Source organism: Vicia villosa, linkage group LG1 (assembly GCF_029867415.1).
Source record: "Vicia villosa cultivar HV-30 ecotype Madison, WI linkage group LG1, Vvil1.0, whole genome shotgun sequence".
In the NCBI taxonomy this organism is placed as follows: domain Eukaryota; kingdom Viridiplantae; phylum Streptophyta; class Magnoliopsida; order Fabales; family Fabaceae; genus Vicia; species Vicia villosa.
In genome coordinates, this window is record NC_081180.1 from 188,831,351 (window position 1) to 188,854,688 (window position 23,338).

A 23,338-nucleotide genomic window follows, 5' to 3' on the forward strand; every position below is an offset into this window, starting at 1 on the left:
TGCTCAAATTTGTCCTCCACTTGAAGAGAAAGAAATGACGAAAATCTATCTCAAGACTTTGATTCCATTTTACTACGGACGAATGGTTGCAAGTGCACCAAGTGACTTTACCGAGATGGTAAAGATGAGTGTACATTTAGAAGAAGCATTTCGAGAAGGACGCTTGAACAAAGAACCAGAATCTTCTATTGGTCCTAGGAAGTACGGAAGGTCTTTCCAGAAGAAAAAGGATCAAGATGTCAGTAATGTCTTGCACAAAGCAAAGAAGAAGTTTTCACCTCAAATTGCTACAATAACTCCGGTTGTTAACTCAGCGCCAGCTTATCAACCTCAGGTTTCGCAACAACCATTTCAACAAAGGTCACAACAACCTCAGCAGCAGGTTCGACCTTCAAATTACAACAATCGGGTTTCAAGGTATCCTCCTTTTGACCCCGTACCAACGCCGTATGCAGAATTGTTTCAAACATTATTGGTGAAAGGACTCATTCAGACAAGGAGTCCTCCAAATCCTACAAATGAATCTTCACCTTGGTTCAAGGCAAATCAATCTTGTCCCTACCATCAGGGGGCATCGGGTCACAACATTGAGAATTATTTCCCTTTCAAGATCGACGTTCAAAGATTAGTGAAGAGCGGAATGCTATCCTTCAAAGATACTAATCCTAACGTCCAAGCAAATCCTTTGCTGCAGCATAAAGAAGCTTCAGTGAATCTGATAGATCAGCACCCCAACATCATTCAAATCTACGACATTCATAAGATAGGGGAAAATCTCGTCAAAATGCATGCTAGACAAGCTGGGTACGGCCACGTACCACCTCACAACTACTACACATGTGAAATTTGTCCTAAGAATAATCAAGGATGTGCCGTAGTTCAAGCTGCATTACAAGAACAAATGGACTTAGGATGGATTCCACACATCCGAGTCAAAACTGAATACGATGTCAACATGGTTCAAGGATATCCAGGAGAATACAAGATCTACAAAGTCGAAGATCTCGAAGGATCGGTAGTCAGGTTCCATAAGACTTTAAATGGACTTGCCTACTTTGGAACAGATTTCCATCCTTACAGTAGATGTAGAATTTGTCAAAGAAATTCACGAGGATGTTTGCGCGTTCGCAACGACATTCAGAAACTGATGGATGACAATACCATTACAGTTCTTGCCAACAGAGAAGATGACGAAGTCTTTACCGTGTCTCCTCAGATTAACCAAGTTGAACCAATGCAAGTCAAGTATGACAGCGGGAAGACAACAATTGCTCCATTAGTCATCTACTTACCAGGTCATGTACCGTCTTAGTCCAGCAAGGCTATACCATACAAGTACAACGCTAAATTCATTGAAAATGGTAAGGAAATACCATTACCGTCTGTTGTCAACATTGCTGACGTTAGTCGAGTCACCAGAAGTGGACGAGTTTTCAACAGAACAATAGAAAATGTGGAGAAACCATCGGAAGAAGCACCAAATAAGCAATAAAATCATCCAACCAATGCTACTCAAGCAAAAGAAAGTGATGAGATCTTGAAATTAATCCAGAGGAGTGAATACAACATTGTAGACCAGCTGCTACATACTCCGTCTAGGATATTTGTTCTCTCCCTGCTATTAAGTTCTGAAGCTCATAGGGAAGCTCTACAGAAAGTTTTGGAACAAACTTCCGTAGAACCAAATGTTACTGTAGGGCAATTCAACAACATCATTGCCAACATCTCCGCAGGAACTAATCTAAGTTTCTGTGACGAAGATCTTCCTGAAGAAGGAGTGGACAATAATCTTCCACTTCACATCTCAGTTGGCTGCATGGGTGATGTACTCACAGGAGTCCTAATAGACAGTGGATCCTCTCTCAACGTCATGCGAAATTCAACCTTGTCAAGATTATCCTTCAAAGATTACCCGCTAAGGGACAGTCACGTCATCGTCAAAGCATTTGATGGATCAAGGAAGTCAGTTTTTGGAAAAGTAGATCTTCCCATAACTATGGGACCTCAGATGTTCAAACTCACTTTCCAAGTTATGGATATCCCGGCACAATACAGTTGTTTGCTAGGTCACCCATGGATTCATGAGGCTGGGGCAATTACTTCAACACTTCATCAGAAACTGAAGTTCATAAGAAATAACAAATTGGTAACCGTATGTGGAGAACGAGCTTTGATCATCAGTAACCTGTCATCATTCTCCGACATAGAACCAAAAGAAGTTGCTGGAACTAAGTTCCAAGCACTTTCCTTGGACAAGGAAAAAGGAAAGGAGAAAGCAGCGTCTATTTCTTCTTACAAAGATGCAATCCAAGTTGTAAAGGATAGCACTACCAGTGGTTGGGGGCACATTGAGATTCCTACCAACAACAAAAACAGAACAGGAGTTGGTTTCTTTCCAACATCATCAAAGGCTATTCCAGAAATTGAGGTAGTTCTCCCAATTCAAGAAACTTTCCGCAGCGGAGGTTTTCTTCAACCTGTTCAACAAACAGTCAATACCATCGGTACGGAAAACACCGATGAGGATTTTGAAGTGGAATGTATGTCCTACCTTCTCGAAGCAGGATACATATCCCTAACAGAGTCTGATTCACATTGCTGTTATCCAACTAAAGGATCTGAAAGTAAGACTCAACCAAGCAGTGACGAAGTTACTAACAGCTTCACCACCAAAAGCCATGGTTCATCAGAAGAAGTTCCTCCTGTCCCCGAAGAAACAAGGGATACATTAGGAGAACCAAGCCTAAAATTTGACTACATGGTGAAATACTCCGCTCCTGAAAGTTCAAAAATCTCTCTTGAAGACATTGTTTCGACTGGATGGAACATTGATTATGAGTACCTTACTCAGCCAAAAGAGATATATATCCCCAAGTCACCCTCCGAGGCTACGGATTTATAGTTCACATACCTAGTCAATGCCATCTTGGGAGAAGAGCAAGACCAAAATACAGAAGAGGATGATCTCGAAAGTGTCTCCGACAACGAGTCTCTCCATTCGGAAGATTGGAAGTTTCCTCAAAAGAAAAACCGACATACTCCACTTGGAAATGGGTATGCTCAAACCGCTCAGTCTGCTGAAGCGGAAGAAGATCGTCTGAGTGTTGCAAAAACAGTGGTTGGTAAATCAAGACCTACCACAGGCCAACTTAAGCCTAAGGTGCCAGATTACCTAGTGCACAATGGGGTTCGCCACTACTGGACAGCTGTTGAAGTTTCAACTGTTGCTCGCAGTCCTAAGTAGGAACTTTCACCGTTATTTTGTCCTCTCACCATAGCCCAGGGTGAAGAGATGTTTCATAGGGCTTTGCATTTTACTATTTCTTAGGAAAATGTCCCTCTTTGCTTCGCCCAAAGCAATAGAGTTTTGTTTTATAGGGTCTTTGTTTCAAGAAGTGACTGTCGATAAATAAAAATGTCATTTTGTTCCTTCGTTAGTTTTTCCTTTTCTTTTTTTGGAAATTGGTAATCCTAAAAAAAACACCCTAAATACATCAGAATATTCCATTAACTGCATACACCGAGTCTTCCCTCGTTGTCTAAATAAAAATTCATCACACATATGCAGATTAATCATAAAACACCCCGTTGAAATGTGCGATCATATGACTTCTCCAAGCTTTGGGTTTCCTGTATTCGAGGCAGAGGAAGAAGAGTACGAAGAAATATCAAAGGAAATTTCTCGGTTACTTCAACAAAAGGAAGAGGCCATTCAACCCTACAATGAGCCTCTAGAGATCATTAACCTTGGTTCCGATGGAAACAGAAAAGAGGTTAAGATTGGAGCTTCGCTCAGTTCAAAGAGCAGAGAGAGTTTGATACAACTGCTCAAATATTTCTCAGATGTCTTCGCTTGGTCCTATCAGGATATGCCAGGGTTGGATACCAGTATAGTGGAGCATCACTTACCATTAAAACCAGAATGCCCTCCGGTCAAGCAAAAATTGAGAAGAACTCATCCGGAGATGGCCATGAAAATCAAAGAGGAAGTTCGAAAGCAAATCAACGCTGGTTTCCTCGTCACTTCAGAATACCCTCAGTGGTTAGCTAACATTGTTCCCGTTCCTAAGAAAGACGGAAAAGTCCGCATGTGCGTTAACTACAGAGATTTGAACAAAGCTAGCCCTAAGGATGATTTTCCTTTACCACATATTGACATGTTGGTGGACAGTACAGCAAAATCCAAAGTTTTCTCATTCATGGACGGATTTTCGGGATACATCCAAATCAAGATGGCACCTGAAGACATGGAGAAAACAGCTTTCATCATCCCCTGGGGAACGTTCTGCTACCGCGTTATGCCTTTTGGACTAAAGAACGCAGGGGCGACATATCAAAGAGCCATGACTACACTTTTTTCCACGACATGATGCATAAGGAAGTGGAAGTCTATGTGGATGACATGATTGCCAAATCAGAGAATGAGGAAGATCACATACAAAATCTGACAAAGTTATTTCAACGCTTACGAAAGTTTCAGCTTCGCCTGAATCCCAATAAGTGTACCTTTGGTGTCTACTCAGGAAAACTCCTTGGTTTCATCGTCAGCAAACAAGGAATTGAAGTGGATCCAGACAAAGTCAAGGCAATTCAAGAAATGCCTTCACCCAGAACCGAGAAACAAGTAAGAGGATTTCTTGGACGTCTGAATTACATCTTGAGATTCATATATCTCATGACTGCAACTTGTGCTCCAATTTTCAAACTTCTACGGAAAAATCAGAGTTGCATCTGGACAGACGATTGTCAGAAAGTGTTCGACAGCATTAAGGAATATCTGCTCGAACTACCCATTTTGTCTCCTCCAGTGGAAGGACGACCTTTGATAATGTACTTAACCGTCTTAGAAGATTCCATGGATTGTGTCCTTGGACAGCAAGACGAGACGAGAAGAAAAGAGCATGCCATCTACTACCTGAGCAAGAAATTCACTGACTGTGAATCCTGCTACTCCATGCTCGAAAAAACCTATTGTGCTTTGGCCTGGGCTGCCAAGCGTCTCCGCCAGTACATGATTCGACATACTACTTGTTTGATCTCCCATATGGATCCAATCAAGTACATTTTTGAAAAGCCTGCCTTAACCGGAAGAATTTCCCGTTGCCAGATGTTGTTAACAGAATATGACATTGAGTATCACGCACAGAAAGCCGTGAAAGGAAGTATCCTAGCTGAGCACCTGGCTTACCATCCACTCAATGGTCATGAATCAACCAGTTTTGACTTTCTGGACGAGGACGTCATGTACCTCAAGATGAAAGATTACGACGAGCCACTACCAGACGAAGGACCTGAGATAGGATCCCAATGGGACTTAATCTTTGACGGAGCTGTCAACGCTTATGGAAGAGGAATTGGGGCAATCATTGTTACCCCTCGAGGTACCCACATTCCACTTACCGCCAGATTAACTTTCAAATGCACAAACAATGAGGCCGAATATGAAGCTTGCATCATGGGTCTCGAAGAAGCCGTGGATCTAAGAATCAAACACTTGGATGTATACGGAGATTCTGCTTTGGTTATCAATCAAATCAAAGGAGAATGGGAAACACGCCAACCTGGGCTAATCCCTTACAAAGACTATGCGAGAAGATTGTTACCATTATTCGACAAGGTAGATTTTCATCACATTCCTCGTGAAGAAAACAACTTGGCTGATGTATTAGCCACACTCTCTTCCATGATTAGGATAAATCATTGGAATGACATTCCTCGGATCGATGTCATGCGCCTGGATAGGCCCGCTCATGTCTTCACAGTAGAGGCAATCATCGATGACAAACCGTGGTATCACGACATCAAAAACTTTCTTCAAAGGCAAGAGTACCCTCTTGGGACATCAAAGAAAGATAGAAAGACTTTGAGAAAGTTAGCTGGCAAATTCTTCCTGAATGAAGATGTTCTGTATAAGAGAAATTTCGACATGGTCCTGCTCAGATGCGTTGACAGAAAAGAAGCAGAAATACTCATGTGAGAAATACATGAAGGTTCCTTTGGTACTCACACCAATGGACACACCATGACAAGGAAAACACTAAGAGCAGGATATTATTGGCTGACGATGGAGTCAGATTGCTACCAGTATGCAAAAAGGTGTCACAAATGTCAGATATACACCGATAGAATTCACGTGCCACCATGTCTTCTCAACATACTTTCTTCCCCTTGGCCTTTCTCCATGTGGGGAATCGACATGATTGGAATGATCGAGCCAAAAGCGTCCAACGGACATCGCTTCATCTTGGTAGCCATTGACTATTTCACCAAGTGGGTCGAAGCAGCTTCGTATGCAAACGTCACAAGACAAGTTGTCGTCAGGTTTATCAAGAATCACATCATCTGTCGCTACGGCATTCCTAGCAAGATAATCACTGACAATGGGTCAATTTTGAATAACAAAATGATGAAGGAACTTTGTGAAGAATTCAAGATTGAACATCACAACTCATCTCCTTACAGACCAAAGATGAATGGAGCTGAGGAAGCAGCTAACAAAAACATCAAGAAAATCATTCAGAAAATGGTCATCACTTACAAAGATTGGCATGAAATGCTCCCGTTTGCTCTTCGTGGTTACCGTACATCTGTACGTACTTTGACTGGAGCAACTCCTTTCTCCCTTGTATATGGCATGGAAGCAGTCCTACCCATAGAGTTCGAGATCTCATCAATGAGAGTCTTGATGGAGGCAAAATTAACAGAAGCCGAGTGGTGTCAAAGCAGATTTGATGAATTGAACTTAATCGAAGAAAAGCGCATGACAGCTTTATGCCACGGACAGCTATATCAACAAAGAATGAAGAAAGCTTTCGACAAAAAGGTCCGACCTTGCACAATCAAAGAAGACGACCTTGTACTCAAAAAGATTCAATCTTTTCTCACAGATTTGAGAGGGAAATGGACTCCCAATTATGACAGCCCATACGTGGTCAAGAGAGCTTTCTCAGGAGGAGCCTTAATACTCACGACTATGGATGGAGAAGAATTTACCCGTCCTTTGAACGTCAACGTAGTCAAGAAATACTTTGCCTAAATAAATAAAAGAACAGCTCGCTAAGTTGAAAACTCCCAAAGAGCGACTTAGGCAAAAAGGAGCGTCTCGGTGAATCGAAAACCCGAAAGGGCGATTCAGGAAAAAGTTAGAGACATAAAAAATATAATAATTAATCCCGGTAGACTTACAACTCGAAAGGGGTAGTTTACGCAAAAGTTAGGGTTATATGGCAAGTAACTGTGTTCAGGACAAACTTGATCATTCGAAAATCCATAGCGGAGTATTCATCATCAGTAGGTCATCTTCTACGAAGCACGTATATAGAACAATTCAGAGTGGAAGGGAAAGATAATGGTCGTCACGTTTCATCGTAGCCCTTTTCCCAAATAAAAAAATTAATTACCAATTTCCAACTTTGTAAATACTCCATGGAATCAAACATTTGGCTGATCACCATTCTATAAATAATAATTTGAGCCTTGTGCCTTTTCTTTGCAATCGAGTCTTATTCGGTTTCTTAAAATGCGTTTTAAGTTTAAACAGTCATTTTCTTAAAACAAAAAAATGTTTTCATAAAATAAAATGAATTTACTTGCAAAATAAAGGTGAAATTTCTTTCTACGGTTTACAAACAATAGGAAGAATGCAAACAGTTGCTCCGAGAACGGTTGAGACTCCGGGAACAGGTTTCCCCATGAGGTCGCTTTGTGAACATCTCCCGATAACGGATCTTCACTTTAAATCATATCACTCACTTCAAACAACGGGCAACTGATAACCAGTTATCCCCAATGGAGTGCAAACTCCAAGAAGAAGACATCTTTTGATCAACGAAGATTCAAGTCGTATCATAGGATTTCACATCCGCGACAATTCTGTTCACATTCACGTCACATTTTATAATCATCATAATATTCATGCATACTTCACACATCATAATTGCATAGTTAGCATAGTCTAGTTAGGCTCTGATCATGTTAGTTCCCGAGTCACTTGTGCATGTACTCAAGCTTCCCCTGCAAAGTCGTGGAAGGGTTTTCTTCTTAAGAAAGAAGGTTCATACACCCGAATTTCCCCAAGAGGTTAACAAATGGTGGTCTTCTAGAGGAAGATAGTTTGTTTACTTTGAGAAATCCCCAGCAGGTCAACAAATGGTAATCTCCCTCAAAGAGATAGTTTGTTCACTCCCAAGAAAAGTCGAAAATAGATATCTTCTTCAAATAAGATAGTTTGTCCACTTTTGGAATTCCCCACCTGGGATTCTCTAACAAGTTGATAGTTGGCAGTCTTTTCCGGAAGATAGCTTGACCACTTTCGAATTTCCCCACAAAAGTCAGCAAATGGCAGTCTCTTTCAGCAGAAGACAGTTTGCTCACTTTCTCCCAAGCAGAGGTAACGAATGGCAGTCTTCTTCACGAAGACAGTTTGTTTTAGGATTCCTTATTAAAGTCAGCAAATGGCAGTCTCTTTCAGCAGAAGAAAGTTTGCTCACTTTTTTTCCTAAGTCGGGTCGACGAATGGCAGTCTCTTTTACAGAAGACAGTTTGTTCCGCTTAAGGATTCCTCAGCAAGGTTGACAAATGGCAGTCTCTTTCAACAGAGGACAGTTTGTTCTCCTAGCAATCGACAAATGGCAGTCCTTCGCAAGAAAGACAGTTTGTCTGTTTAGTACCCCAAGGAATAGGAAAACGGCAGTTCCTTTACGAGGAAAAATTTGTCTAATTACGGATGTTTCATCCCCATCAAAGTTGACAAATGACAGTTTCCTCCTAGAAAATAGTTTGTTAACTCCCCAGCGGAGTCAATGAATGGTAGTTTTCGTCAAGAAGATAGTTCAGGTTCCTCAGCTGAATTGACAAATGGTATTCTTACTTTGGAAGATAGTCTGTCCTTATGGAATTGACAAATGGTAATCTTACTTTGGAAGATAGTTTGTCCTCATGGAATTGACAAATGGTAATCTTACTTTAAAGATAGTTTGTCCTTATGGAATTGATAAATGGTTATCTTACTTTGGGAGATAGTTTGTCCTCGTGGAATTGACAAATGGTAATCTTACTTTGAAGATAGTTTGTCCTTATGGAATTGACAAATGGTAATCTTACTTTGGAAGATAGTTTGTCCTCATGGAATTGACAAATGGTAATCTTACTTTAGAAGATAGTTTGTCCTCATGAAATTGACAAATGGTAATCTTACTTTGGAAGATAGTTTGTCCTTATGGAATTGACAAATGGTAATCTTACTTTGAAGATAGTTTGTCCTTATGGAATTGACAAATGGTTATCTTACTTTGGAAGATAGTTTGTCCTCATTGGAATGACAAATGGTAGTCTTTCTCCGGAAGATAGTTTGTCCACTTTTGGATCCGTTCAGCAAACCGACGAATGGTAGTCTTCCACTGGAAGATAGTTTGTCCACTTCCGGAACCGGCAAATGGTAATCTTTCTCCAAAAGATAGTTTGTTCATCCCCGGAATCTCCCCAGCTGATCAACAAATGGTAGTCCTCCTCTGGAAGACAGATTGTTCGTGTCCAAGACTTTCTCAGCATAAGTCGATGAATGGTAGTTTTCTTCCCGAAGATAGTTCGTCCACTTTCAAGCAAAGTCATTATCTCCTCAAAAGGACGCACAATCATATGGTATTCCTTCGAAGACATTAAGTTGAAGGAAAGTATGATGAAGTTTCTTATTTACCATCAAATGGTATCTCCCGTCCAAGTGCTGGTGAGAAGTTTGATGAGGAAACGAACCCTTGGAGATTTTCTCTTCATCAGAGATATCTTCCAAAAGATGATGAAGTTTCTTATTTACCATCAAATGGTATCTCTCCTCCAAGTGCTGGTGAGAAGTTTGATGAGGATACGAACCCTTGGAGATTTTCTCTTCATCAGAGATATCTTCCAAAAGATGATGAAGTTTCTTATTTACCATCAAATGGTATCTCTCCTCCAAGTGCTGGTGAGAAGTTTGATGAGGAAACGAACCCTTGGAGATTTTCTCTTCATCGGAGATATCTTCCAAAAGATGATGAAGATTCTTATTTACCTTCAAATGGTATCTCTCCTCCAAGTGCTGGCGAGAAGTTTGATGAGGAAACAAACCTTTGGAAATTCTCTCTTTATCTGAGATATTGTCCAAAAATTGCAAGCAGAATCCAGTTTCGCGATTTAGACATCCGAAACGAGAAGAAGTTGTTTACCTTTTTCTAAGAAGTAAAAACTTAGTCAAAGAAGATGGGTCGAGCATTTTGCATTGCTAACCATTCACTAGAATCCGCAACAGATTTTCTATCGGAGTTTATCTCCCTATCCCCCGCCAAGCGCGTCAACGGGATCAAGTCATGCACGAGGACTTTGTTATCAATACGACATCTCATGGACGCCCAAAATTCGGGCATTCTTTAATATTTAAGTCTCTTTCGCGCAGGAGAAACCAAGATGTCAATCTTTCTCCCTCCGGATGAAAGAAACTTAAATAGGGGCATCTGTCATACCCTAATTTTGACCCCCCTGTGTTGCACCCCAAAATTTGCCCATCTAATTTTATTTCTAACTGGCTCACGCTTCACAAATCATTTTCATACATCTCATTAGGTCTTCTAACATAAAGTCATGCATTCATCAATAATCGGACTGTGGGATTAAAGGTCATGAAGTAAGTTAAAATTTCACAGAAGTCTTGACACAAAGGCTTGCTTATCTTCTCATAAAGAACAAAAGGTGTCTGAGATCTACTCAAAGGATTGTGACTGGGCCAAATTTCCTCAAAATGCATTTTATCATATGGTCCATGATCAATTCTATCATACTTGGCATTGGTCCATTTTTAGAAATGATTCCTCCACTACAAATCTTCTTTAAGGCATGAATTCACTTTGAAGTGCATGGGTTCATTACAAGCTATTGATCAAAAGGTGTTTCTTATATTGATGTGAATTGCTTGCTCTCATTTATCTTGAAGATGACTATGTGTGTTAAGGCATTGAATGGAAAAGACACAATTTGATGGAAATCATAGATTTTTGTTAAGAGTTCAAGGAGAATACTAGTCACATTTTGATATTTAATCCAATCCAAGTGGTGTATTACAAGTTCAATCAAAAGAAAAAAATATTCACAAAAGGAATCCAAGTTACAAATAGAGAGAAAGTCCTCATTGATTTCTTGAATCATAAGTTATCACAAGCATGTTCAAAGTACATTCAAGTGATCTTGCACATTGTCGCACGCTCGCAAAAATGAACAGAGTCGCCACCAATATATTTATCCCATCGGGGGAAAGGAATATCAGAAAACCTAAGATGAATAAGAACGAGGTCTTTCGACCAGAGATAGGGTACGGGAGTCGGTTACGCGAGGGGAAGGTACTAGCACCCCTCACGCCCATCGTACTCGATGGTATCCACCTATGTTTGTTGCTATCTAAAGGGTGTATAAATCTAGAGCTTAATGCTAAGGGAATGCATGCAAATGAAAGAAAAAGAAACACGGGGAAAATAAGGATTATAAATAGTTGTGCTCGCTTAGGCCCCGCGACCTAATGCCTACGTATCCTTTTCAGGAATCAGAGCGCCGTAGTTCGGCTCTTTAGTTTTTGTTTGTTTTTGTGTTTTTTAGTGGACGAAGTTACATTCGCACTCCGCTGCTCGACCTCTGGAGTCTTAAGCTGGGAATGGAGCGGAAGTAACGTGTCCGATTAGGAGAAAGAATGCCCTGAAGGCAAGAGAAAGAATGCCTCGGAGGCAAGAGAGAGAAGAAAGATTTTGAGCGTTTCGAGGAAATCCCTTAAGCAAGGGAAACTCGGATTGCTCTTTGGTTTGTATTTTTTAGAAGTTGGGAACTTACGCCTGAATGGAACCCTTAAGCAAGGGAGATCCAAGCACTCGAACATTCCCTTAAGCAAGGGATGTTTCAAGGTTCCATTCCCTTTTTAAGAATTTTCACTTTGATTATTAATGTTTTAAGCGTTTTCTTTGTATTTTTTATGGGGATTTTTATTCAAGTATTTATTAATGTTTTATGGTTGTAAAAGAAAAAAGAAATGAAAATAGGGAACTAGTTCTAATTTCTAAATCTATGTTGTGGATATTCTAAAAGAAAAATAGGGAGGAAAAAGCAATTAAATGGATTAAAACCAACATCAAGGACCAAGGGCATTTTAGACATTTCACAATGGAAAATATTCACAAAACAATTAGAAAATCACACAAACTATAAAGGAAATTAATCACAAACAATTTCATTTTTTATTTAACAGAGAAATTAATTTGAATTAATAACGAAGACTATTATCTATTTATGGTTTATTTTTTGTATGAAAAACTATTTATTAAAATTCTGCAAAAATGCTAATTAAAAGTCACTTAAAAGAAATTTAAAAAACTAGTTGGTAGGAAAATTATTTTTGTTGTTTTTTATCTAAAAGAAAAAAACAATTAATCAATCAAAGAGAATAAAAAAACTATTTTTATTACCTAGTTTGGTGAGGGAGGAGAGAGAGAGTAGAGAGAGAGAGAAGGGGGAGAGAGAGAGAGAGAGAGAGAGGGAGAGAGAGTTTGAAGGTTTCAAGTGGCACCCTTAAGCAAGGGAGACTCAAGTTGTTCCTCTCTTTTTTTTTCTTTTTTTTGGTGAATGTATGTGCTTCTATTTATATTGCCAATGATTGGATTGTGATTTGGATTCTTGAATGTGGGACTTGAAAAATGTAGTTTGCAACACACCTTTTCCATTTCTCCAATGTGGGACTTGCACCATCACCTTTTTTCATTTTTTCAATGTGGGACTCTAACTTGTGTTGTATGTTGCAATTGCTCTTTTTCTTCATGCTATGTTGCTCACTTTAGACACTTATATCTCAAGCCATGGGTGGTCAAATGATGCAAGAATGGTGTCATATCAAAGAGGGCATGGGATAGAACAAGATTGGTGTTGAAAATATCTCAGGATAAGGCTTAGAAATATGAGAAAAATGGCCTTGAACTCATGCAACCATCACTGCACACGCCCAGCAGCATGCAGTCCCGTGCGTATGGCCAAATTGTGACTCTGCGAGGGTGGTACTTTGAGCCTCTTTATCTCGATCAATACATGTCCAAAATCAGTGATACTGGTCTCATTGGATAGAGGACATGGCAAAGAACAGTTTAGAACTGGGCTTGTTTAATATAGAGACTTGTGGAGGGAGAAAGAGGCCTTGACATTTGGCCCGCCACGTGTTTGCTGAAATGCGCTGCGTGCCCAGAATTCTGTGTCATGGCTGCCTGCAGAGTTTGGTCAGGGTTGGGGCATAACTTTGAAGGCTTGTATCTCACTCAATATTTGTCCAATTGTCCCAATTCTTGTTTCAATGGATAGAGGAGATGGCAAGGAAGAGATTGATACCAAGTTTGCATTCATAGCACTTCTGTAGAGCTCTAAAAATGGCTGGAGATTCGGCACGCCATGTGTTTGTTAAAATGCCGGGTCATGACCTGCCTTGTGACCTGGATTGTGCCTTGATTTAAATGAGTTTTCAGAAACTCCACACCACTTCAACTCTTCATACAAGCTTCAAATAAAAAAGTGTCCAACTACAAAGTTGTTCTCCTCCATGAGAGGAAGAACTTTGATGTTGGAAATTTCTCCGAAAAATGCCGTTTGCCACGTGTAATTCAGTGCTGAAGTGGACTGCCCAACAAGATTCGAAACACCCAAAATTTTTCTAAGTGTTGAAAATTGCCTTTTTTTTGTCATTTTTTCTATTTTTGGCAGCTTTTTGTCAAACTCCCGATTTTATCCATTCTTTGACTTTTCTTGCCCGATTTTCCACCAAAAGTCAATATTTGAATAATTCCTCTGATTCTGACCCAAAAGTCAACTGTTCCGATTTTTCCGACTATTGATGAAATTCCCGATTAAACCTCTTCCAATCGAATCCAGTCAAACAAACCTCTCCACAAGGTCAGCATGAGAATTTTTCCACACATAGGAGCCATTCCCGATTAAATGTTGACCAGAAAGTCAACTGGTTGACTTTGGTCAAAGAAACCCTGATTTAATGAACCAGATGATTTGCAAGCTTGCACTCTTCAATCAATGTCCTGATTCGAAGCAGAGAGACACCCCAATCTAGGAGGACTTCAATGAACATAGAGCCACATGATTATACCTCAGTCTTCCTTGTTCTCCGATCAAACTTCTTTGCAATAGAGCTCTTTCTTTGCTAGCCTTTTGAATAGTACCAATGATACGACTGCATGAATGTGAGTTATGACCTAAGTGATGTATGTACATGAACCATAAGCCATATGAGTAGGGTAGGACAAATTTGGGGTATGACAGCTGCCCCTATTGAATCGTCTTAAACCTGAGAGCGAGATTGGCGCTAGCCTTTCAAGCATTCAAGGTAGAAGAAGATTAAATACCAAGTAAACCTGAAAATTTGTCTTAAGATGAGATGTGATCCACTAGGGATAAGATGATGTCAAATCCACTAAGGAAAACTGCGTCAATTCTGGATCGAACGAAGTAACCCTGGGTTAGGAATGAAGTGGAATTCAACTCTGGGTTGAGTGGGAAAAAGACAAGAAGACAACCATCAACTCTGGGTTGAGTGGAAAAAAGAGAAGGGTCAACTCTGGGTTGAGTAAAAGATAACCGTCAACTCTGGGTTGAGTGGGAAAAGAAACAAGAAGAAATATCCGTCAAATCTGGGTGAGAGGGAAAGAAACAAGACAACCATCAACTCTGGGTTGAGTGGGAAAAAGATAAGCATCAACTCTGGGTTGAATAAAAGACAAACATCAACTCTAGGTTGAATAAAAGGTGACCGTCAACTCTGAGTGAGTAGGAAAGAAACAAGACAACGATCAACTCTGGGTTGAGTGGGAAAAAGATAAGTATCAACTCTGGGTTGAATAAAAGACAAACATCAACTCTGGGTTGAATAAAAGGTGACCGTCAACTCTGGGTGAGTGGGGAAAAGGTAAGGGTCAACTCTGGGTTGAATAAAGGAAGACCGTCAACTCTGGGTGAGTGGGAAAAGATAATTAACTCGGGTTAAAAGATGAAAGGAAGGTCAACTCTAGGTTGAACACAAAGACACCAACTCTGGGTTGAAGCAAGATGAACATGATTGACTTGAGGAGATGACACCACAATGGTAACTCTGAGTGCCCTAGTGGAATATCAATTGATTGCTTGTAGAGAACCCATCTGATGAGTAACTTGGCTTATGCTTCACATGCAAATGTTTGATTTATTTGTGCACTTCTGGAAATGCAATGCAAGGGATTCTATATGCAGTGTACTGATGCATTGTTCAGGGTTTCTGCTTTGATGTGGAATAGATTAGGTGGAGTTTTGAAACTCTGCTTGATTCAAGATGGGGTGGATGGCCCTGCTTTGTTGATGATCGGATCATGCGGGTGAAATGATAATGAAAATGCAATGATATGCATGATGATTGTATGATTATGAGTGCAATGATTGTCTCCAAGATACCAGGAGTGGATGGAGTATGCCCTTGTGGAAGGTTGTTGCTTGAAGGACAACACTTGTGAAGGTGAGGTGTTTAGTTTGACTCCTCGACACTTGTCTTGATATCTGACACTTGCTTGGGGATGGAAGAAAGAATTGTCACTAGCTTGCCCCAGCTTGTATGACCTTTTGAGATGGAATTTTGACATGCTTGAATCATGGAGATGTGCAATGGTCTGCCCCAGTGTGGATGAAGGGATGAATGCCCCAGATTGGAAGGAACTCTTCCACCAGATGGGTGCTTCAGAGACTTGCTTTGTGGATGACCAACCTTTGCCCTTGTAAGATTACTCGATGGAGTTTCAATGTTGAACTTTCCTTGGTATCAAGTACTTGCTTTCGGATTGGAGACAATTCTGTTTTGGAAGAGATAATGAGAAATGCAATGCACATGTTACTCTCAAAGAAAAGTTTTTATTTGTCAAAATGTTGTATTGATACTAACACAAGTGACACAGCAACATTAGGAGTCAGTTTGACATGATTTTACAGTTTGTATGCTCTCGGAACGAACCATGCCTCAATTAGGACTTTTGAGGGTTGTAACGTGGCCGGGTTCACGGTTTGAGAAACAAAGGATAAAGGCTCAAGTTCTACTTAACCCACCCCTCTTCGTGATGTTCTCCAGTCCTACGTTCAGCTAGTTTGACACGAGTGTTCGCCTTTCAGGAAGGATTGCGATGGATGAGGATTCTTTGTAGCTTTGATTGAAGTGGCAGTCACCCTTTGATGCTTTCGTTGATGATCACAACAACTTGTTCCTTGGAGGATTTTTGTTCTTTTGCTTTTGACTTTTGCTTTCCCTAACTTTTGCCTGGACAGAAAGTTTCTTTTGACTTTGATTTTTGTTGTCCAGCGGGATATGCCCCAATTTTGCCTAAGTCATTTGCTTCAAAGCTTTTCTTTTTGACTTAGCGGGCTATTGCTTCTTTCTTTTTTGATCATGATTCAATACTTTTTTCTTCATTCTCTTTTGCCTCGTTCGGGAACAAGTTGTATGACTTTTGTGATTGACTTGATGAAAAGGCTGTGACTGCCCTCTTCTTAGTGAATATGAGACATCCATTGTGGATTGTGCTCTTTTTTGTGAGATATGATTGATCCTCTGATGGAATACCTGAAAGTTGAGCGCTCCGTCGCACTAACTGAAGACTACCCTGCCCCAGGTTAAGATTGAGGGTTTTGTATCTTTTGAAAAGAAACTTCTACTCCTTAGGCTCAAAGGGGTTGACGAAGGTTTCACTCCCTTATAACTCCGGTGTTTAGGAATTGAAACAATGCCTGTACATCGTCAGCAGGATCTTGCTCCAAAAGCATACAATTAGTGATTCATGTGTTTTTGATTCATTTTTCATCATTCTCCTTTTTTAGTTGCTTAAGACAAATGAATGAAGTATCAATGAACATAATGACAAAGATGAATATGATTTGAGAAAAACATGTATATTACATTTTTATTTATTCAAATAGAGTGGATTTCTTACAATGGGAAGTACTTGATAACAACAAAAGTAATACAATTGAAAGTGCTTGAGAAATCTAAACAATGGCAAGATTGGCCTTATTGTGATGCAAATGAAATGTTCTCTGACAAACACAAAGTCTTCAGGCTCCATTGGTGGAAGGTGCCCCCTTTAGGGGGCATGGGGTTTTCTGATGGTAGCTCGACCTTAATTGTAATTCCCCATGATTCTTCTTCTGTGAGCTCTTGTCAGATATCGGTGTGGAGGAATCGTCTTGACTGATCTGATGGAGAGGAAAAGTGGTAAGAGTCTTGGTAACCATGGATGCAAATGCATGAATGCAAAAATGTTGATGAAGATGCAAATGTATCATAAATCAGGATCAAGGATCAAGGCCTCTTGGATAACATCTTCTCATGGTCAATAAGATATGGTCGAATCCTCCAGATTCAGAGGTTCGACGTTGCTTTCTAGATAAATAGCTTGTACATAAGTCAAAGATGGTCGAATCCTCCAGATTCAGAGGTTCGACGTTGATTCTGATATATAACTGATGTAGAACTTCTGTATAAGCCAAATGTGGTCGAATCCTCTAGATTCAGAGGTTCGACGTTGATTCTGATAGATAACTGATGTAGAACTTCTGTATAAGTCAAATATCCCAGGATCAAAGGTTCGACGTCTTTTATTGAATAGCAGAAATCCGGGTATGATGGAGGTCAAGTTTCCTGTCCCACCCCAATCTCACGGGTATGTAGTCTAGACACGGACAAGTGGTCCCTAATGGTCACCAGGGTCTACAGTTCCCATGGGGTACAAAGTGTTTGAGGCAACAAGCGTGCCAGACACAGTGTTCCATGAAAGAACCTCGCCCAGTTGTGGTACCCCATGTCAAGCTCGATCGTAGCAAGGGCTACGGGAGTCGACATGAGCATCCACGCTAATCCTATGTGTCACTGGCCTGGGTAGTGGGCCTTTTACCTCATACAAACCCCCCACCTGCAAAACAGAACAGAAGACCCCAGGGAACACAAAATATAATCCATATGCATGATGTGCAAACAGAAATAAACATGATATGCAGGCAAAGAATAAGCATGCAAACATATATACAAGGTATAGACATAAAACAAGTAAACACCTAGTAAATAAACAACCAAACGCAGGCTAGGATCGACTCGCTAAGAATGGACCCGCAATAGGTCTAGCAACATCCCCAGCAGAGTCGCCAACTGTCGCACGCTCGCGAAATGAACAGAGTCGCCACCAATATATTTATCCCATAAGGGAAAGGAATATCAGAAAACCTAAAATAAAGAAAGGATAAGAAAAAGGGTCTTTCGACCAGAGATAGGGTACGGGAGTCGGTTGCGCGAGGGGAAGGTACTAGCACCCCTCACGCCCATCGTACTCGATGGTATCCACCTATGTTTGTTGCTATCTAAAGGGTGTATAAATCTAGAGCTTAATGCTAAGGGAATGCATGCAAATGAAAGAAAAAGAAACACGGGGAAAATAAGGATTATAAATAGTTGTGCTCGCTTAGGCCCCGCGACCTAATGCCTACGTATCCTTTTCAGGAATCAGAGCGCCGTAGTTCGGCTCTTTAGTTTTTGTTTGTTTTTGTGTTTTTTAGTGGACGAAGTTACATTCGCACTCCGCTGCTCGACCTCTGGAGTCTTAAGCTGGGAATGGAGCGGAAGTAACGTGTCCGATTAGGAGAAAGAATACCCTGAAGGCAAGAGAAAGAATGCCTCGGAGGCAAGGGAGAGAAGAAAGATTTTGAGCGTTTCGAGGAAATCCCTTAAGCAAGGGAAACTCGGATTGCTCTTTGGTTTGTATTTTTTAGAAGTTGGGAACTTACGCCTGAATGGAACCCTTAAGCAAGGGAGATCCAAGCACTCGAACATTCCCTTAAGCAAGGGATGTTTCAAGGTTCCATTCCCTTTTTAAGAATTTTCACTTTGATTATTAATGTTTTAAGTGTTTTCTTTGTATTTTTTATGGGGATTTTTATTCAAGTATTTATTAATGTTTTATGGTTGTAAAAGAAAAAAGAAATGAAAATAGGGAACTAGTTCTAATTTCTAAATCTATGTTGTGGATATTCTAAAAGAAAAATAGGGAGGAAAAAGCAATTAAATGGATTAAAACCAACATCAAGGACCAAGGGCATTTTAGACATTTCACAATGGAAAATATTCACAAAACAATTAGAAAATCACACAAACTATAAAGGAAATTAATCACAAACAATTTCATTTTTTATTTAACAGAGAAATTAATTTGAATTAATAACGAAGACTATTATCTATTTATGGTTTATTTTTTGTATGAAAAACTATTTATTAAAATTCTGCAAAAATGCTAATTAAAAGTCACTTAAAAGAAATTTAAAAAACTAGTTGGTAGGAAAATTATTTTTGTTGTTTTTTATCTAAAAGAAAAAAACAATTAATCAATCAAAGAGAATAAAAAAACTATTTTTATTACCTAGTTTGGTGAGGGAGGAGAGAGAGAGTAGAGAGAGAGAGAAGGGGGAGAGAGAGAGAGAGAGAGAGAGGGAGAGAGAGTTTGAAGGTTTCAAGTGGCACCCTTAAGCAAGGGAGACTCAAGTTGTTCCTCTCTTTTTTTTTCTTTTTTTTTTTGTGAATGTATGTGCTTCTATTTATATTGCCAATGATTGGATTGTGATTTGGATTCTTGAATGTGGGACTTGAAAAATGTAGTTTGCAACACACCTTTTCCATTTCTCCAATGTGGGACTTGCACCGTCACCTTTTTTCATTTTTTCAATGTGGGACTCTAACTTGTGTTGTATGTTGCAATTGCTCTTTTTCTTCATGCTATGGTGCTCACTTTAGACACTTATATCTCAAGCCATGGGTGGTCAAATGATGCAAGAATGGTGTCATATCAAAGAGGGCATGGGATAGAACAAGATTGGTGTTGAAAATATCTCAGGATAAGGCTTAGAAATATGAGAAAAATGGCCTTGAACTCATGCAACCATCACTGCACACGCCCAGCAGCATGCAGTCCCGTGCGTATGGCCAAATTGTGACTCTGCGAGGGTGGTACTTTGAGCCTCTTTATCTCGATCAATACATGTCCAAAATCAGTGATACTGGTCTCATTGGATAGAGGACATGGCAAAGAATAGTTTAGAACTGGGCTTGTTTAATATAGAGACTTGTGGAGGGAGAAAGAGGCCTTGACATTTGGCCCGCCACGTGTTTGCTGAAATGCGCTGCGTGCCCAGAATTCTGTGTCATGGCTGCCTGCAGAGTTTGGTCAGGGTTGGGGCATCACTTTGAAGGCTTGTATCTCACTCAATATTTGTCCAATTGTCCCAATTCTTGTTTCAATGGATAGAGGAGATGGCAAGGAAGAGATTGATACCAAGTTTGCATTCATAGCACTTCTGTAGAGCTCTAAAAATGGCTGGAGATTCGGCACGCCATGTGTTTGTTAAAATGCCGGGTCATGACCTGCCTTGTGACCTGGATTGTGCCTTGATTTAAATGAGTTTTCAGAAACTCCACACCACTTCAACTCTTCATACAAGCTTCAAATAAAAAAGTGTCCAACTACAAAGTTGTTCTCCTCCATGAGAGGAAGAACTTTGATGTTGGAAATTTCTCCGAAAAATGCCGTTTACCACGTGTAATTCAGTGCTGAAGTGGACTGCCCAACAAGATTCGAAACACCCAAAATTTTTCTAAGTGTTGAAAATTGCCTTTTTTGTCATTTTTTCTATTTTTGGCAGCTTTTTGTCAAACTCCCGATTTTATCCATTCTTTGACTTTTCTTGCCCGATTTTCCACCAAAAGTCAATATTTGAATAATTCCTCTGATTCTGACCCAAAAGTCAACTGTTCCGATTTTTCCGACTATTGATGAAATTCCCGATTAAACCTCTTCCAATCGAATCCAGTCAAACAAACCCCTCCACAAGGTCAGCATGAGAATTTTTCCACACATAGGAGCCATTCCCGATTAAATGTTGACCAGAAAGTCAACTGGTTGACTTTGGTCAAAGAAACCCTGATTTAACGAACCAGATGATTTGCAAGCTTGCACTCTTCAATCAATGTCCTGATTCGAAGCAGAGAGACACCCCAATCTAGGAGGACTTCAATGAACATAGAGCCACATGATTATACCTCAGTCTTCCTTGTTCTCCGATCAAACTTCTTTGCAATAGAGCTCTTTCTTTGCTAGCCTTTTGAATAGTACCAATGATACGACTGCATGAATGTGAGTTATGACCTAAGTGATGTATGTACATGAACCATAAGCCATATGAGTAGGGTAGGACAAATTTGGGGTATGACAGCTGCCCCTATTTAATCGTCTTAAACCTGAGAGCGAGATTGGCGCTAGCCTTTCAAGCATTCAAGGTAGAAGAAGATTAAATACCAAGTAAACCTGAAAATTTGTCTTATGATGAGATGTGATCCACTGGGGATAAGATGATGTCAAATCCACTAAGGAAAACTGCGTCAATTCTGGATCGAACGAAGTAACCCTGGGTTAGGAATGAAGTGGAATTCAACTCTGGGTTGAGTGGGAAAAAGACAAGAAGACAACCATCAACTCTGGGTTGAGTGGAAAAAAGAGAAGGGTCAACTCTGGGTTGAGTAAAAGATAACCGTCAACTCTGGGTTGAGTGGGAAAAGAAACAAGAAGAAATATCCGTCAACTCTGGGTGAGAGGGAAAGAAACAAGACAACCATCAACTCTGGGTTGAGTGGGAAAAAGATAAGCATCAACTCTGGGTTGAATAAAAGACAAACATCAACTCTAGGTTGAATAAAAGGTGACCGTCAACTCTGAGTGAGTAGGAAAGAAACAAGACAACGATCAACTCTGGGTTGAGTGGGAAAAAGATAAGTATCAACTCTGGGTTGAATAAAAGACAAACATCAACTCTAGGTTGAATAAAAGGTGACCGTCAACTCTGGGTGAGTGGGGAAAAGGTAAGGGTCAACTCTGGGTTGAATAAAGGAAGACCGTCAACTCTGGGTGAGTGGGAAAAGATAATTAACTGGGGTTAAAAGATGAAAGGAAGGTCAACTCTAGGTTGAACACAAAGACACCAACTCTGGGTTGAAGCAAGATGAACATGATTGACTTGAGGAGATGACACCACAATGGTAACTCTGAGTGCCCTAGTGGAATATCAATTGATTGCTTGTAGAGAACCCATCTGATGAGTAACTTGGCTTATGCTTCACATGCAAATGTTTGATTTATTTGTGCACTTCTGGAAATGCAATGCAAGGGATTCTATATGCAGTGTACTGATGCATTGTTCAGGGTTTCTGCTTTGATGTGGAATAGATTAGGTGGAGTTTTGAAACTCTGCTTGATTCAAGATGGGGTGGATGGCCCTGCTTTGTTGATGATCGGATCATGCGGGTGAAATGATAATGAAAATGCAATGATATGCATGATGATTGTATGATTATGAGTGCAATGATTGTCTCCAAGATACCAGGAGTGGATGGAGTATGCCCTTGTGGAAGGTTGTTGCTTGAAGGACAACACTTGTGAAGGTGAGGTGTTTAGTTTGACTCCTCGACACTTGTCTTGATATCTGACACTTGCTTGGGGATGGAAGAAAGAATTGTCACTAGCTTGCCCCAGCTTGTATGACCTTTTGAGATGGAATTTTGACATGCTTGAATCATGGAGATGTGCAATGGTCTGCCCCAGTGTGGATGAAGGGATGAATGCCCCAGATTGGAAGGAACTCTTCCACCAGATGGGTGCTTCAGAGACTTGCTTTGTGGATGACCAACCTTTGCCCTTGTAAGATTACTCGATGGAGTTTCAATGTTGAACTTTCCTTGGTATCAAGTACTTGCTTTCGGATTGGAGACAATTCTGTTTTGGAAGAGATAATGAGAAATGCAATGCACATGTTACTCTCAAAGAAAAGTTTTTATTTGTCAAAATGTTGTATTGATACTAACACAAGTGACACAGCAACATTAGGAGTCAGTTTGACATGATTTTACAGTTTGTATGCTCTCGGAACGAACCATGCCTCAATTAGGACTTTTGAGGGTTGTAACGTGGCCGGGTTCACGGTTTGAGAAACAAAGGATAAAGGCTCAAGTTCTACTTAACCCACCCCTCTTCGTGATGTTCTCCAGTCCTACGTTCAGCTAGTTTGACACGAGTGTTCGCCTTTCAGGAAGGATTGCGATGGATGAGGATCCTTTGTAGCTTTGATTGAAGTGGCAGTCACCCTTTGATGCTTTCGTTGATGATCACAACAACTTGTTCCTTGGAGGATTTTTGTTCTTTTGCTTTTGACTTTTGCTTTCCCTAACTTTTGCCTGGACAGA